Source organism: Pongo pygmaeus, chromosome 21 (genome assembly GCF_028885625.2).
Source record: "Pongo pygmaeus isolate AG05252 chromosome 21, NHGRI_mPonPyg2-v2.0_pri, whole genome shotgun sequence".
NCBI classification, from domain to species: Eukaryota; Metazoa; Chordata; class Mammalia; order Primates; family Hominidae; genus Pongo; species Pongo pygmaeus.
The window spans coordinates 38,517,942-38,531,538 of NC_072394.2; the positions used below are offsets into that span (position 1 = coordinate 38,517,942).

Genomic DNA, 13,597 nt, shown 5'->3' on the forward strand with positions numbered 1-13,597 from the left:
CTTCCCCAGGAGAAAGACAAGTGTAAGTCCTTCCCTTAAGTAGTCTGGGCAAGTCTCTACTCATCACTCCTAGGAGGACTGGGGAGGCCCTGGAAGGTACAGAGGAGGAAGCTCTGAGAAGTAGAAAGAGCACCAAACTGCACCATAGAAGACTTCACTAATTTGTCCAAGTGACAGAATTTACCTTTTCTGAGCTTCAGTTTCCCCAGCTATAAAGTGGCAACAACACTGATCTTGCCCTCCTCCCTAAGCTGCTACAAAAAGACATAGTAAAAATCTTTAGGGTGCCGGGCGGGGTGGCTCACGCCTGTAATCCCAGCACTTTGGGAGGCTGAGGCAGGAAGATCACCTGAGGTTAAGAGTTCGAGACCAGCCTGGCTAACATGGTGAAACCCCATCTCTACTAAAAATACAAAAATTAGCCAGGCATGGTGGCAGGCACCTGTAATGCTGGCTACTTGGGAGGCTGAGACATGAGAATCGCTTGAACCCGGGAGATGGAGGTTGCAGTGGGCAAAGATAGTGCTACTGCACTCCAGCCAGGGTGATGGAGCAAGACTCCATCTCAAAAAAAAAAAAAAAAAAAATCTTTAAGAATGCAGCCTTGAAATCACACAGACTTGTACTGGAATCCTTCTCATAAGCTATGTGACTGAGAAAGTTATAGATCCTCATAAGCCATTACAGCTACCTCCCAGGGTGAGAAAATTATGTAAGTAAATTTCCTAACATATACTAAGTACTCAATAATGTTGGCTATTCCTATATGAGATGATGATACTTATTATTATTTAGGGAAAGTCCCAGATGAGGACCCATCTATGAACATTGAAAGGAGGGGGTACAGAGGCTAACTTTTCTTAGAATTGGTTGCTTCTTTTAGCCAAGTATAAGGTGTGGCTCAAAGGAATGAGGAAGCAGTTAATGAGGTGACAGGGCACTGAATACTGTTTGTTTTCACAGATCTTGGGGGACGGATAGAGTGGTTAGCTGACCTTCCCAAAAGATCAGAGATCCTGGTCTCTTGTCCACCCACAGATGCAGGCCACTTGACTCTGTCCTGTCCCCTCCTACCAGTCCAGTCACCACGTTCTGGTGAGGCTGCCTTTGAAATAATAATAACAATGGTACTTGTACTAATGATATTATTACTTTGAAGTGTACGAAGGCTTTCTAATACATTATCCCAGTTATCCTTCATTATCTCTCTCCCATTCACAGAATCCAGAGTTAGAAAGGATATTGCAGATCATTCTGCATTTTACAGATGGGATCTCTGAAATTTGAATAAAGGAAGGGATCTACTCAAGGGCTGGGATTTACCTGAGACTACACAATAATTTAATGGCAGGGGCAGGACTAGAACCTGCAGCTCCTGACTACCAGCCTAGTGCCAGTGCCTCTTTCAAGTCACACTTGCATTGGCTTTCCATTCCCATGGCCTCCCAATCTATTCTTTTTTTTGTTTGTTTTTTGTTTTGTTTTGTTTTGAGATGAGTTTCGCTCTGTCGCCCAGGCTGGAGTGCAGTGGCGTGATCTCGGCTCACTGCAAGCTCCGCCTCCCGGGTTCAAGCAATTCTCTGCCTCAGCCTCCCGAGTGGCTGGGATTACAGGCACCCACCACCATGCCTGGCTAATATTTTTGTATTTTTAGTAGAGACAGGGTTTCACCATCTTGGCCAGGCTGGTCTTGAACTCCTGACCTTGTGATCCACCCGCCTTGGCCTCCCAAAGTGCTGGGATTACAGGTGTGAGTCACCGCGCCCGGCCCCAGTCTATTCTTTTATCTCCTGGACCACTACAGTGGTTTCCTACTGGTCCTGCCTGCCTCTGATCCCTCCCCACCTATTTCTTCTACACATACAGTCACATAATTGTCTGGAAGCACAGCTTTGATCTTGTCTTTCCCTTCCTAATAGAACTTGCCCATTTTTTCAACTTGAGAGGTCACCAGGCTCCTAGTTCAATTTCCCAATGAAGACTTAATCTTTCCTTGAATACATATATTGACAAGGAGTTCATCACTCCCAAGGTGGTCCGTTCCATTCTTGGGTAGCTCCAACTGTTAGGGAGTTCTTTATAGTGAGCTGAAATTGTCTTCCTGGATATCCCCCCACTGGAGGTGATGGAATTCTCTCTTTTTTTTTTTTTTTTTGAGACCGAGTCTCATTCTGTTGCCCAGGCTAGAGTGCAGTGGTACAATCTCAGCTCACTGCAACCTCTGCCTCCCAGGTTCAGCAATTCTTATGTCTCAGCCTCCCGAGTAGCTGGGACTTACAGGCATGAGCCACCAAGCCTGGCTAATTTTTTTGTATTTTTAGTAGAGACAGGGTTTCACCATGTTGGCCAGGCTGGTCTCAAACTCCTGGCCTCAGGTGATCTGCCCGCCTCGGCCTCCCAAAGTGCTGGGATTACAGGTGTGAGCCATCACACTTGGCCCCTTTTTTTTTTTTTTTTTTTTTTTTTTGTAGACAGAGTTTCACTCTTATTGCCCAGGCTGGAGCGCAGTGGTGTGATCTTGGCTCACTGCAACCTCCACCTCCCAGGTTCAAGACATTCAGCCTCCCAAATGGTTGGGATTACAGGCATGTGCCACCACACCCGGCTAATTTTGTATTTTAGTAGAGATGGGGTTTCACCATGTTGGCGAGGCTGGTCTCGAACTCATGACCTCAGGTGATCCACCTGCTCGGCCACCCTGTTGGGATTACAGGGTGAGCCACAGCACCTGGCCAATGGAATTCTTTCATATCCATTCTGGCAGCAAATCTGTAGTCATTGTTTCATATGAACCAGGTCCTGGGTGGACTAGGTGCTGAGGAGAACAGCATATAAATTTGATATGGATCCTTCCCTCAGAGAGGGTGGCCTAGGAGTTTGCTAACGCAGAATTTTTTGTTTTGTTTATTAGACCTAAACGAAAGGAAACAAAGCAAATGCTCCTTCTGTATGATAGCCCTTCAGAGGTGTGGAGATAGTCACCACGTCTACCCTGTGCTTTCCCTTCTCCAAGCTATTTAAATCATGCATCATACAGCATGGCGTCCAGGTCCTCTATGTTCCAGTCTCCTGCAGACATGCTCCAGTCCCCCTGAGAATATGGGGCTCAAAAATGAGCTCGGTGGTCCAGCTGTGTTCCATCTAGGGCAGAGCTGGCCCAACTCTCTTTTTTTTTTTTTTTTTTTGAGACGGGGTCTCACTCCTGTTGGCCCATGCTGGAGTGCAGTGGTGTGATTTCGGCTCACTGCAACCTCTGCCTCCCGGATTCAAGGGATTCTCCTGCCTCAGCCTCCTGAGTAGCTGGGATTACAGGAGTGCGCCACCACGCCTCGCTAATTTTGTATTTTTTTTTTTTTTTTGAGGCAGAGTCTCACCCTGTTGCCCAGGCTGGAATGCAATGGCGCGATCTCGGCTCACTGCAACCTCCACCTCCTGGGTTCAAGCAATTCTCCTGCCTCAGCCTCCTGAGTAGCTGGGATTACAGACACGTGCCACCACACCTGGCTAATTTTTTTTTTTTGTATCTTTAGTAGAGACAGGGATTCACCATGTTGGCCAGACTGGTCTTGAACTCCTGACCTCGTGATCCACCTGCCTCGGCCTCCCAAAGTGCTGGGATTACAGGCGTGAGCCACTGTGCCCGGTCAATTTTGTATTTTTAGTAGAGACAGGGTTTCACCACGTTGGCCATGCTGATCTCAAACTCCTGACCTCAGGTGATCTGCCCGCCTGCGTCGGCCTCCCAAAGTGCTTGGATTACAGGCATGAGACACTGCGCCTGGCCTCAACTCTGGTTTCCGTTGATACAATATTCATATTCACTTTCTCCTCCTTCCTTTCTTCCCTTTCTCCTTTCTCCTTCTCTTTGTTCCCTCCTCCCTCCCTCCCTCCCTTCTTTACTCCTCTCCCTTCCTTATTTTCTTTTTGGCAGCACGTTGCATTGTTGAGCTTGAGGTCAACTAAAACCTTTAAATCACTTTCACTGTAATTACTGTTGATTGAGATTCTACACTGTATTTGGGGCACTTGCTCATTTGGAAGGGCACTGTCCAATATGGCAGCCATTGTGGCCATTCAAATTTAAAGTACTTAAAATTAAATACAATTATTATTTTGCATTTCCTCAGTTGGACTAGCCACACTTCAAGTGCTCAATAGCCACAGAGGGCTAGTAGCCACCGTATCAGACAGCAAAGATTCAGGACATTTCCATCATCATGGAAAGTTCTATGGGACTGCTCTGGTTTGGACCTAAGAGCAGGAGTTTATACTTACTCTGAGGCATGTCATCTTGAGATCTTGAGAGTTCCAGCTCAGCCTCCAAAGCTGCTGAGAGCTTCAAGAAACTGATTCTGGTTTCCGGAGTCTTCATTTTCCCTCCCAACCTCATGACAACAGTAGATTTGATCAGTGTTTCATACCTTCCTCTACTTCATCTAAAACCAACTGATAAGAATACCCAGCAGAACAGAGAGGCTTGCAACCGAGCTCTCTATGTGACACCCTGCTCTCCAGCCCCATGCGGCAGTTGTGCAGTCATTTAACAAATTAGGCCTATATCCTAGGTGCTGTGCTGGGTACCAGGTACCTACAAGGAAGACAGAAGATATCAATTAAAAAAAAAAAAAAAAGAGTCCTGCTGAGTTGGGTTCAAATGTCTTTGCCTCCCATTCAAGGCTGCTTCTTCTGTCTGTTTTGTGGTTGTTAAAAGTGGAAGCTTGGGGCTGGGCATGGTGGCATACACCTGTAATCCCAGCGCTTTGGGAAGCCAAGGCAGGCGGATCACTTGAGTCCAAGAGTTTGAGACCAGCCTGGCCAACATGGTCAAACCCTGTCTGTACTAAAAATACAAAAATTAACTGGATGTGGTGGCATACGCCTGTAATCCCAGCTACTCAGGAGGCTGAGGCAGGAGAATCACTTGAACCCAGGAGGTGAAGGTTGCAGTGAGCCAAGATCATACCACTGCACTACAGCCTGGGTGACAGAGTGAAAGTCTCTCTCAAAAAGAAAAAAAAAAAAATTGAAGCTTGGGAGTCAGCTTCCCAAGTTTGGATCCTGGCTCTGCCACTTTAGAAGCTATGTGATGTCTTTGTGTTTCTGTTTCAGCATGCATAACGTGGGAATAAGAATAACCTCTAATGTTATTGTGAGAATTAAATGAATTAATGCAAATAAAGCTCTTATAACAATAAATACAGGAAGTGTTCCTAACCGGTGAGTTATTATCAGTTCTTATTGTTAATCATAATCTTCCTTCCTGGACAAGCCATGTTCAGTCCTGCTTTGGGGCCTCAGTTCCCTTAGTTTTGCCCTCCCTTAGTTTGTGTAAGTCCTTGGAGGCCCAAGCCCTGCCTCTCCTTCCTGCTTTCTTATGTTCTCAGCTGCTCACTTTGCACCTGCTCTTAGTATCCTATACCTGAGGCATGGACCACAGTGAAGAACTAGAATTGTTGGGCTTCATCTTGGCTCTGTGCTGCCTGGAGGGGAGACCTAGGATAGGCTCCTGATCTGCAAAATGGGGATAATCCCAGCTGCCACTTAAGTGAGACAAGTAGGTGAAAGCTACTTAGTAGGCCTTTGCATATGTCCTGACTTCCAGTAAAACCCTGGCAAGTGAGTGACATTTGCATCTTCCCTCTGTTTCTTCCTTTAGCATCTAACAAAGGAGGCCCAGGCTCATTATTCCGGGCACTTCTGGAGGGCCTGGCCCTGCCCCAGGAGCCCTAGGGCAGGAATTCCTTTCTTTATCTATAGAAGGCAGACACTTCATCCCTGCCCCATCTTCTTCCAGATGCTATCTTGGGCTCGCTGAACACGGGTTAGTTCCTCCTCTCTCCTAGCCTCAGTGTGTACTCCAAGAAGGACCTAAAGGAGCGCCTATACGGGCCGTGGTGGTTATAACCCTAATTTAGAAAAGCCCATTACTTTGGGGGTGTTTGGGCTTGTGGAGGGTGGGCGTCGGGATCCCAGAGCCAGGGACTCAGCCCTTGGAGAGCCCCCAGAGAGTCCAGAGGTTGCCACCTGCGAGGGGCTGGAACGCGCTGGGCGATCCTCCGCGAGCCCTGGCCGCGGGAACAATGGGAGCGCGGCGTGGAGAAGGGTGGGAGTGGGCCAAGTCCCGGCTGGAGGTAGACGAGGTCGGCGAGCTGGGCGCGGGGCCGTGGGGTTACCCCGGGGCACCGGGCACAGAGTCGAGAAGTCTAAGCCAGGGAAAACCGAGGTCGGCGCTGGCGGGAACCCGGGAGGACGTGGGGGCCCCGGGTGGGGTCTGCTCCTCTTCTTCGCCGGGCCTCTGAGCCCCCCGCAGCTCAGGTTGACGCCGGGCCCACGTGGGGAAGCCGGCGGCGGGTCCCCAGCGCCGGGAGGGTTCGCGGGGCTCAGCCCCTTCCTCTGCTCCCCTCCCCGGGACCGGCGCGCGGCCCCAGCTCTGGCGGCTCCGGCGCTCCCCTGGTGTTGGCTGCTCGCCGCCGCTGCTTGCTCGTTCGCCCGCCCGCTGCTGCTTGGGGGGCCGGGATCGCCGCCGCCTCCTCCGGGGGAGCCGGCCGGGGCGGGGCGGAGCGGCGAGAGGGGGTGTGGGGGGCGGGCGAGGAGGGGGCTGAGCGCCGTGGGAGGGAGAGCAGGAGCGAGCGCGCGAGAGAGCGGGGCATTTCTGCGCAGCTCTAGCACGCCTCGGAGCCCGCCGGGGCAGCCGCCGGACACCAGGACAGCGAGCCAGACAGCTCCCGGAAGCCGCACCGCCGCCGCCAGGTTAGCCGCACCCGCCGTCCCCCTCCGCGTCCCGGGGACCCCGCCGCGTCGGGTCCCGCGTGTGCGTGTGGGGTGGCCGCCGAGGGCGGCGGGCTCGATTCCCGATCTTCGGGCACTGACAGGCCGGCGGGCCGGCTCCAGGAGCCGCGGGCTTCGGTTCGTGCGTGTCGGGACTGTCGCGGGTTTGTGTGTCGGGGCTCCAGTCTCTGGGTGTGTGTTAGGTGTGAGCGCGCGTGTGCCCGTGGATCCGTGCGAGCGGCTGCTCTGTGTGCGCGCGCGTGCGTGTGTGCGCCGGGTGTGCATCTGTGTGTGCGTGTGTGAGGGTGTGTGCCTTGCGTGTCTTCGCGAGTGGTGCGTGCGTATCTGGGTGAGGGTGCGTGTGTCTGCGTGTGTCTGTCGGTGACTGTATCTGTGAGAGGGTGTGTCCGAATGTGTAGCAGTGTGTACACCTCTGTGTGAGGGCGTGTGCCAGTGGCTTCGCTTGTGGCTGGCGCCTGTGGCGGGTGTGTGTGTGTGTGTCGCTGTGTGCGCGCCAGTGTGACTCCCATGTGTGCGCGTGTGAGTGCGGGTGTGCTCCCGCCTAGCCCCGCGTAGCCCCCGTGTGCGTGTGCGTGTGCGCGGCTTTGTCTTCGCACTGCCGGGAGGAAGGGGTGGGGGCGGCGGTCCAGGCGCTGCCGTCGCTGGGAGCTGGGCACCTGGCCCCGGGCGGTGGGTGGCGGCGGCGGGGGTGTCCCTTCCCTGTCGGCAGAGACTCCCTGCTGGCAGGTGGGCGGCCACACCCCGGGGGCTAGGGGAACTGGGCTGACAGCAGAGCCCGCGTTCTGACCTGAGCTGGACAGGAGGGCGTGTCCTGCTTGAAGCCCGTGTGCGTGCGTGCGTGCGTGCGTGTGTGTGTGTGTGTGTGTGTATGTGTATGAGTGCGCGCGCGCGCGTGTGTGGATGTGGGTGTGGGTGCGGGGTGATGGTGGTAGCAACAGCAGTTTCCAGGCTGGTGACCAGCCGGTTCAGGGATTCATTTCCTGTTGTGGCCAGGGGACCTGTCCCCTCCGGCCTCCCCCCAGACCCCCACCAGACCTAGCCTGTGCCAGTCTCACCCGTGCAGGGCTCTGGGTGGGTGGGAAGGTAGGTGGGTAGAAGCTCAGGTGCCCTGAAAGGACTAGGAGGTAGAACCACTCTCTTAAGGGGCCAGCTCCTCACTCCAAGGAATCCCTCCTCAGGAGACCTCTCTACTTTGAAAGAGATGTCTCTGGGTATGTCCATACCCCTTTCTCCAAGTACTGGTGCATGCAGGCATTTCTAGATCTATAGTCTGTGTGCATGTGTCCTCCCTGTGTACTTCTTGTACATTTGGGTGTATAGTGAACAGTGAAAATGTATCTCTTGATGTATATGTGTGTGTGTTTTTATAGGTTCTGGTATATTTGTTTTTATGTATGTGTAGTTGTTTGTTTATTAGTCTGCGCATGTGGGTTTGCAGAGAAGTGGCATTTTGCTGCCAAATGGAATAGGATAGAAACATTCTATACAGGGCCACGCTATTTTTGAAAAACTGCGTGAAAAGGAAGTTTGGGAATTTAGTCTGTGGCTTTGTGGGTTTCAGATACGGGTACTGAAATGTAGGTAGGTTGGATTTTGACTGTGATACAAGGGTAGAGAGAAGTAGAGTCTTATAGGAGGAAGAAATTGTTCAGAGAGAAGGATATCCAAGTGCAAGAATTCTTCCATCAGTTCCAGTTCTTCCCCGTAACGTCACATCCCCCTTTGCTGCTTGGCTTGCCAAGATACAGGACACAGGATTCGGAGTGCAAAGGGAGGGAGCTGGGAGTGTAAAAGGAAGGAAGGTGGATGGGTGATAGGATTGGGGGCCAGCAGCAGATTTTTGCAATTCTTAAAAATGTTTCCCTGCCAAAGGCAGCAGAGGCTGGGGAAAGCTGAGCTTTCTGTCCCCTCCTTGAATCCCAGAATCCCAGGACATGGGAAAAGCTGGCCTGGAGTTCATGAGCTCTGGAGTCTGGGCCAGAGATCTTTTGCCTTGTTCTGTCACCCAGGCTGGAGGCTGGAGTGCAGGCAGTGTCACGATCTCAGCTCACTGCAGCCTCCGCCTCCTGGGTTCAAGTGATTCTCCCGCCTCAGCCTCCTCAATAGCTGGGACTACAGGCATGAGCCACCACGCCCAGCTAATTTTTTTTTTTTTTTTTTTTTGAGACAGAGTTTCACTCTTTTTGCCTAGGCTGGAGTGCAGTGGCATGATCTCAGCTCACTGCAACCTCCTCCTCCCGGGTTCAAGCAATTCTTCTTCCTCAGCCTCCCGAGTAGCTGGGATTACAGGCGCTCACCACCACGCCCGGCTAATTTTTGTATTTTTAGTAGAGACAGGGTTTTGCCATGTTGGCCAAGCTGGCTTTGAACTCCTGACCTCAGGTGATCCACCCGCCTCAGCCTCCCAAAGTGCTGGGATTACAGGCATGAGCCACCGTGCTCGGCCTAATTTTTGTATTTTTAGTAGAGACAGGGTTTCACTGTGTTGGTCAGGCTGCTCTCAAACTCCTGACCTCAAGGGATCTGCCTGCCTCTGCCTCCCAACGTGCTGGGATTACAGGCATGAGCCGCTGTGCCCAGCCTGGGATCTTCTTTTGACTTTAGCCAACCCCTTCATGTGTTTATCTCTTCACCCAACACTTTTTATTAAGCTTCTTTATGTGAAAGAGTCTAAACTCCCTAAGCCTTGGTTTACCTGGCTAGGCAGCTAGTGGGCTAGATTTTGGGACTTTGCCTTCCCTTGCTCAGATTGCTAGAGCTTGTCTCGTTGTTCCCAGGTTCAGGAATCCACCCTTCTAGTCCCCAGAGATCCTGGCCATGGTCCTCACTACTGATCTCCCCACTGATATACTCTAGTCTAGAGCTGTGGTTTTTTCACCTCACCAACAGCAGCAGGGTTACCTGGGAGTTTGTTAGAAATGCAATTTATTGGCAGGGCGTGGTGGTTCACGCCTGTAATCCCAGCACTTTGGGAGGCAAGGCAGATGGATCACCTGAGGTCAGGAGTTCGAGAGCAGCCTGGTAAATATGGTGAAACCCCGTCTCTACTAAAAATACAAAATTTAGCCGGGCGTGGTGGTGCACACCTGTAATCCCAGCTACTCAGGAGGCTGAGGCAGGAGAATCGCTTGAACCCAGGAGGCGGAGGTTGCAGTGAGGCGAGCTTGCGTCACTGCGCACCAGCCTGGGTGACAGAGCGAGACTCCATCTCAAAAAAAAAAAAAAAAAAAAAAGAAATGCAATTTCTTGGTTCTCATGCCAGACCTAGGAATTGATAACTCTGGAGGTGTGGCCCAGCGATCTATGTTTTAACAAACACAGGTAATTCTTATTTACTCTGGAGCTCAAGAGAGGTGGAGACAGGGAGCCGGGAAACATCTATTAATTGAAACACTTGGAAAGCCTCCCCTGTCCCTCACACAGGTGCCTGAAATAGCCCTCAGGCCCCACCTGGTAGGTAGGAATTCTGCTTTCAAGTCCCAGGTCTTACGATCTTGGACAAGTCTCTCCTTCAGTGACTAATATAATGACTCTTTGACAGTGTGCTGTGGACCAGGTTCTGAGCGAGGGGTTTCCCTGATCTGCTCAGTTTCTCCAATTCTTACTTTGATCTCTAAGGCCCTTCAGGATCCAGTTCCTGCCCACTTCTCTGGACAACAGCCACTTTGGCCTTTTAGTTCATCTAGGCACCATGAGCTCTTTTGCTTCTGGGATTTTGCACATCCTATTCCCTTTGTCTAGCACACTCTTCCCCTGCTTCTTATCTTGATTAACTCCCACTCTTCATGTTTCAGCTCAATAGTCACTTTCTCAGGGGGGCCTTTGCCAACTCTCTAGGCCAAGTCAGTTTTCCCTGTTACACATTCTTAGAGCTCTCTGTGTCTCACAGGGCTTGTGAGAATTTGTAATTGTTGTTTGATTGTCCCTTTACTAGACTGTAAATGCCATGTGGGCAGGAACTTGCTTACTAATCTTCTTAGTGTCCCACACAGTGCCTGACTTATGATTTTGTTCAATAAGCTTGTCAAACTGAGTTAATTCATAAAATGGCAGATGGCACTAAATGATACCCAAAGTTTCGTTTCAAGCCCTGACAATGTGTAATCCAAGCAGGCCTCAGCCTTTTCTCAAGTTGATTTACCTGTCATTTTTCAATGCTGCATCTCCCATCTCCTGGCCGTAGATTTGAGCACTCACCGTGGGTCCAAGCCCATGCTGGGCTCTGCTCTAGTGGAAGCAGGAGGAAGCTCCTCAGGAGACACAGCCTAGCTTGGGTTCTGTGTCCTCCTGGATTAGGATTGTACTGGAATGAGAAGACGAAAAGTATTGGAAAAGGAATCCAAATATCTGCATCCATGCCTTGTTATATGACTGAGGGCCAATCACTTTCCCCTTTTGGCATGTGTCCATCTCTGTAAAATGAAGGTATTGGGATGGATGGCATACTTAGTAGTGGTTACTAGCACTGGCTCTAGAGTCATTCGGGGTTTGCCATGTACTAGCTGGGGGGACCAGGGCAAGTGATTCCATCTCCTCATTTCCTTACTTGTAAAACAGGACCAGTACTAGTATCTGTTTCATAGGATTGTTTTGAGAAATAAATGAGATAACATCCTTGGAATGCTTAGCATAATGTGAGTGCATAAGAAACATTTGATAAATGTCAACTATTATGACCATTATTGCTACTCCACAATTCAGCTCAACATTCTTGAAGGCCTTTGTATTGGGCCCTAGGCCTACAAAAACAGAAATGAATCCAGCAGTATTCACAGGCTGGGGGTGGGAGCAGACATGTAAAGATGCAATACCACCACAAGGACAATGTACAAGCTGCCAGGGTGTGGCTGTTTATGGAGGAAAAGGCTTCCTGGAGGAGAGAGATGGTGTTTGGGCTGGATTTTACCGTCTGGGTATTTGAAATAGCATGTGCAAAGGCAGAACGGCTTCTTAGGGGAACCCCAAATAGTTCCACATGGTTGGAATAGGAGGTGGTGAGTGGCAGGGATGAGGGTGGAGGAGTGAATGACTGGAGATAAAGCTGAGAGGAAGATTAGGGGCAGATCTGGTGCAGGCCAAAGAGCCTGAGCAAGTCCTACAGATGGCAGGGAGCTAAGAAAGAGAAGTAAGCCAACCAGGAAGGATCAGATTTGCATTTCAAAAACACAGCTCTCCGGTGGTGACAGAGGATGGTTGGTCTGGGAGGAAGGGAAGGACTGTTGACCTGGAGACCTGGGCACAGAGGCTGCTAAACAAGCTCAATGGGAGGCCCCACTGGGGTGGATAGAGACCTAGAACAGGCTGTTCTAGGAAGCTTTTTCCTCTGTAAGCCTGTCTTCAGCCTGTTTTCAGGACAGCCTGGCCCTGGAAGGTGCAGGAGAGGTGAGAGTGACTTCTCATGAGGAGCCTCTGGGTCCTCTTTAACCTCTAAAGCTGCCTAATGAGTGGGAATCTGAAAAACAGAATTTGAGGGTCCTAGGTCTGCTACTCAAAGGATGCACAGTGTATTAACTTCCTAGGGGTGCTGTCATGAAGCACGCAAACTAGGTAGCTTTGAACTACAGACATTTACTCCCCCACTTGTGGAGGCTAGAAGTCTGAAATCCAGGTGTCAGCAAGGTTGGCTCCTTCTGGAGGCTCTGGGGCAATCTGTTTCCTGCCTTTCTCCTAGCTTCTGGTGGTTGCCAGCAATCTTTGGCATTTCTTGGCTTGCAGCTGCATCTGCCTCTGTCGTCACGTGGCTTTCTCTCTGTTTCATTTCCTCTTATAAGGACACCAGTCATATGGGATTTAGAACCCACCCTAGTCCAGTATGACCTCATTTGAACTTGAGTAATTGCATCTGCAAAGACCCTGTTTCCAAATATGGTCACGTTATGAAGTTTTAGGTAGACATAAATTTGGGTTGGGAGCGGACACTGTTCAACCCAATACATGCAGGAAGTTGGGGAGGAGTGCAGGCCTTTTAGTTCCACAGGGCTACATCCAAATTTAGGTTTTGCAGTGGAGCCTCTATGAAATGGGGACAGTAGGCCGGGCACGGTGGCTCACGCCTGTCATCCCAGCACTTTGGGAGGCCGAGGCGGGCAGATCATCTGATCAGATTTGTATTTCAAATTTGAGTGACCCGAGGCAGATCATTCCTGAGGTCAGGAGTTCGAGACCAGCCTGGCCAACATGGTAAAACCCCGTCTCTACTAAAAATACAAAAATTAGCCAGGCGTGGTGGCGGGCACCTGTAATCCCAGCTACTCAGGAGGCTGAGACAGGAGAATTGCTTGAACCTGGGAGGCGGACATTGCAGTGAGCTGAGATTGTGCCACTGCACTGTAGCCTGGGTGACAGAGCAAGACTCTGCCTCAAAAAAAACAAAAAAACAAAACAAAGAAATGGGACAGTAGCACCTACAGTAGTGTCATGGTCATGAGACTTGATCAAAATAACAGATATGAGCATGCCTAATGAGGTAGTACACAGTAGGCACTCAATAACTACTTCCTTTCCAGCTCTCCCTTCTCTGCACTTAGGAGCTTGGACAAGTCACCTAATTTTGCTTTACTTCCCTCATCTATCAAATGTGAATAATCATCATCCAGCCCTGCCTGCTTCACCAAATTGCGATCCCAGGAGATAATGAGAAAGCTCTTTGTAAATTGCTTAAGGGCTTGTAGCTGTGATTTTTAATTATAATAATCATCATCATAATAACCCTTGGCCATTGTCATATCCGCTGCATTCTTCTCAGAGCCCAGCCCAGCCCAGCCCGCTCCTCTCCTGAGACAGGTCCTCTTTGCCTGTTTGTGCTCAG

At 50.6% G+C, this 13,597-nt stretch overlaps 1 protein-coding gene across 12 annotated transcripts in view; it reads left to right on the top strand.

The window, feature by feature from the left end:
* The first annotated feature begins 6,593 nt into the window (after positions 1–6,593).
* Positions 6,594–13,597, top strand: part of EPB41L1 (erythrocyte membrane protein band 4.1 like 1) — a 139,694-nt gene continuing 132,690 nt past the window's right edge. For 4 of the 12 annotated variants that reach the window (XM_063659194.1, XM_063659196.1, XM_054467204.2 and 1 more), the window contains exon 1: positions 6,606–6,750. The gene's annotated coding sequence lies outside the window, so the exon portion shown is untranslated. Of the gene's footprint in view, positions 6,751–13,597 lie in introns of all 12 variants that reach the window. The other 8 variants (XM_054467189.2, XM_063659201.1, XM_063659195.1 and 5 more) reach the window with 6 other exon arrangements.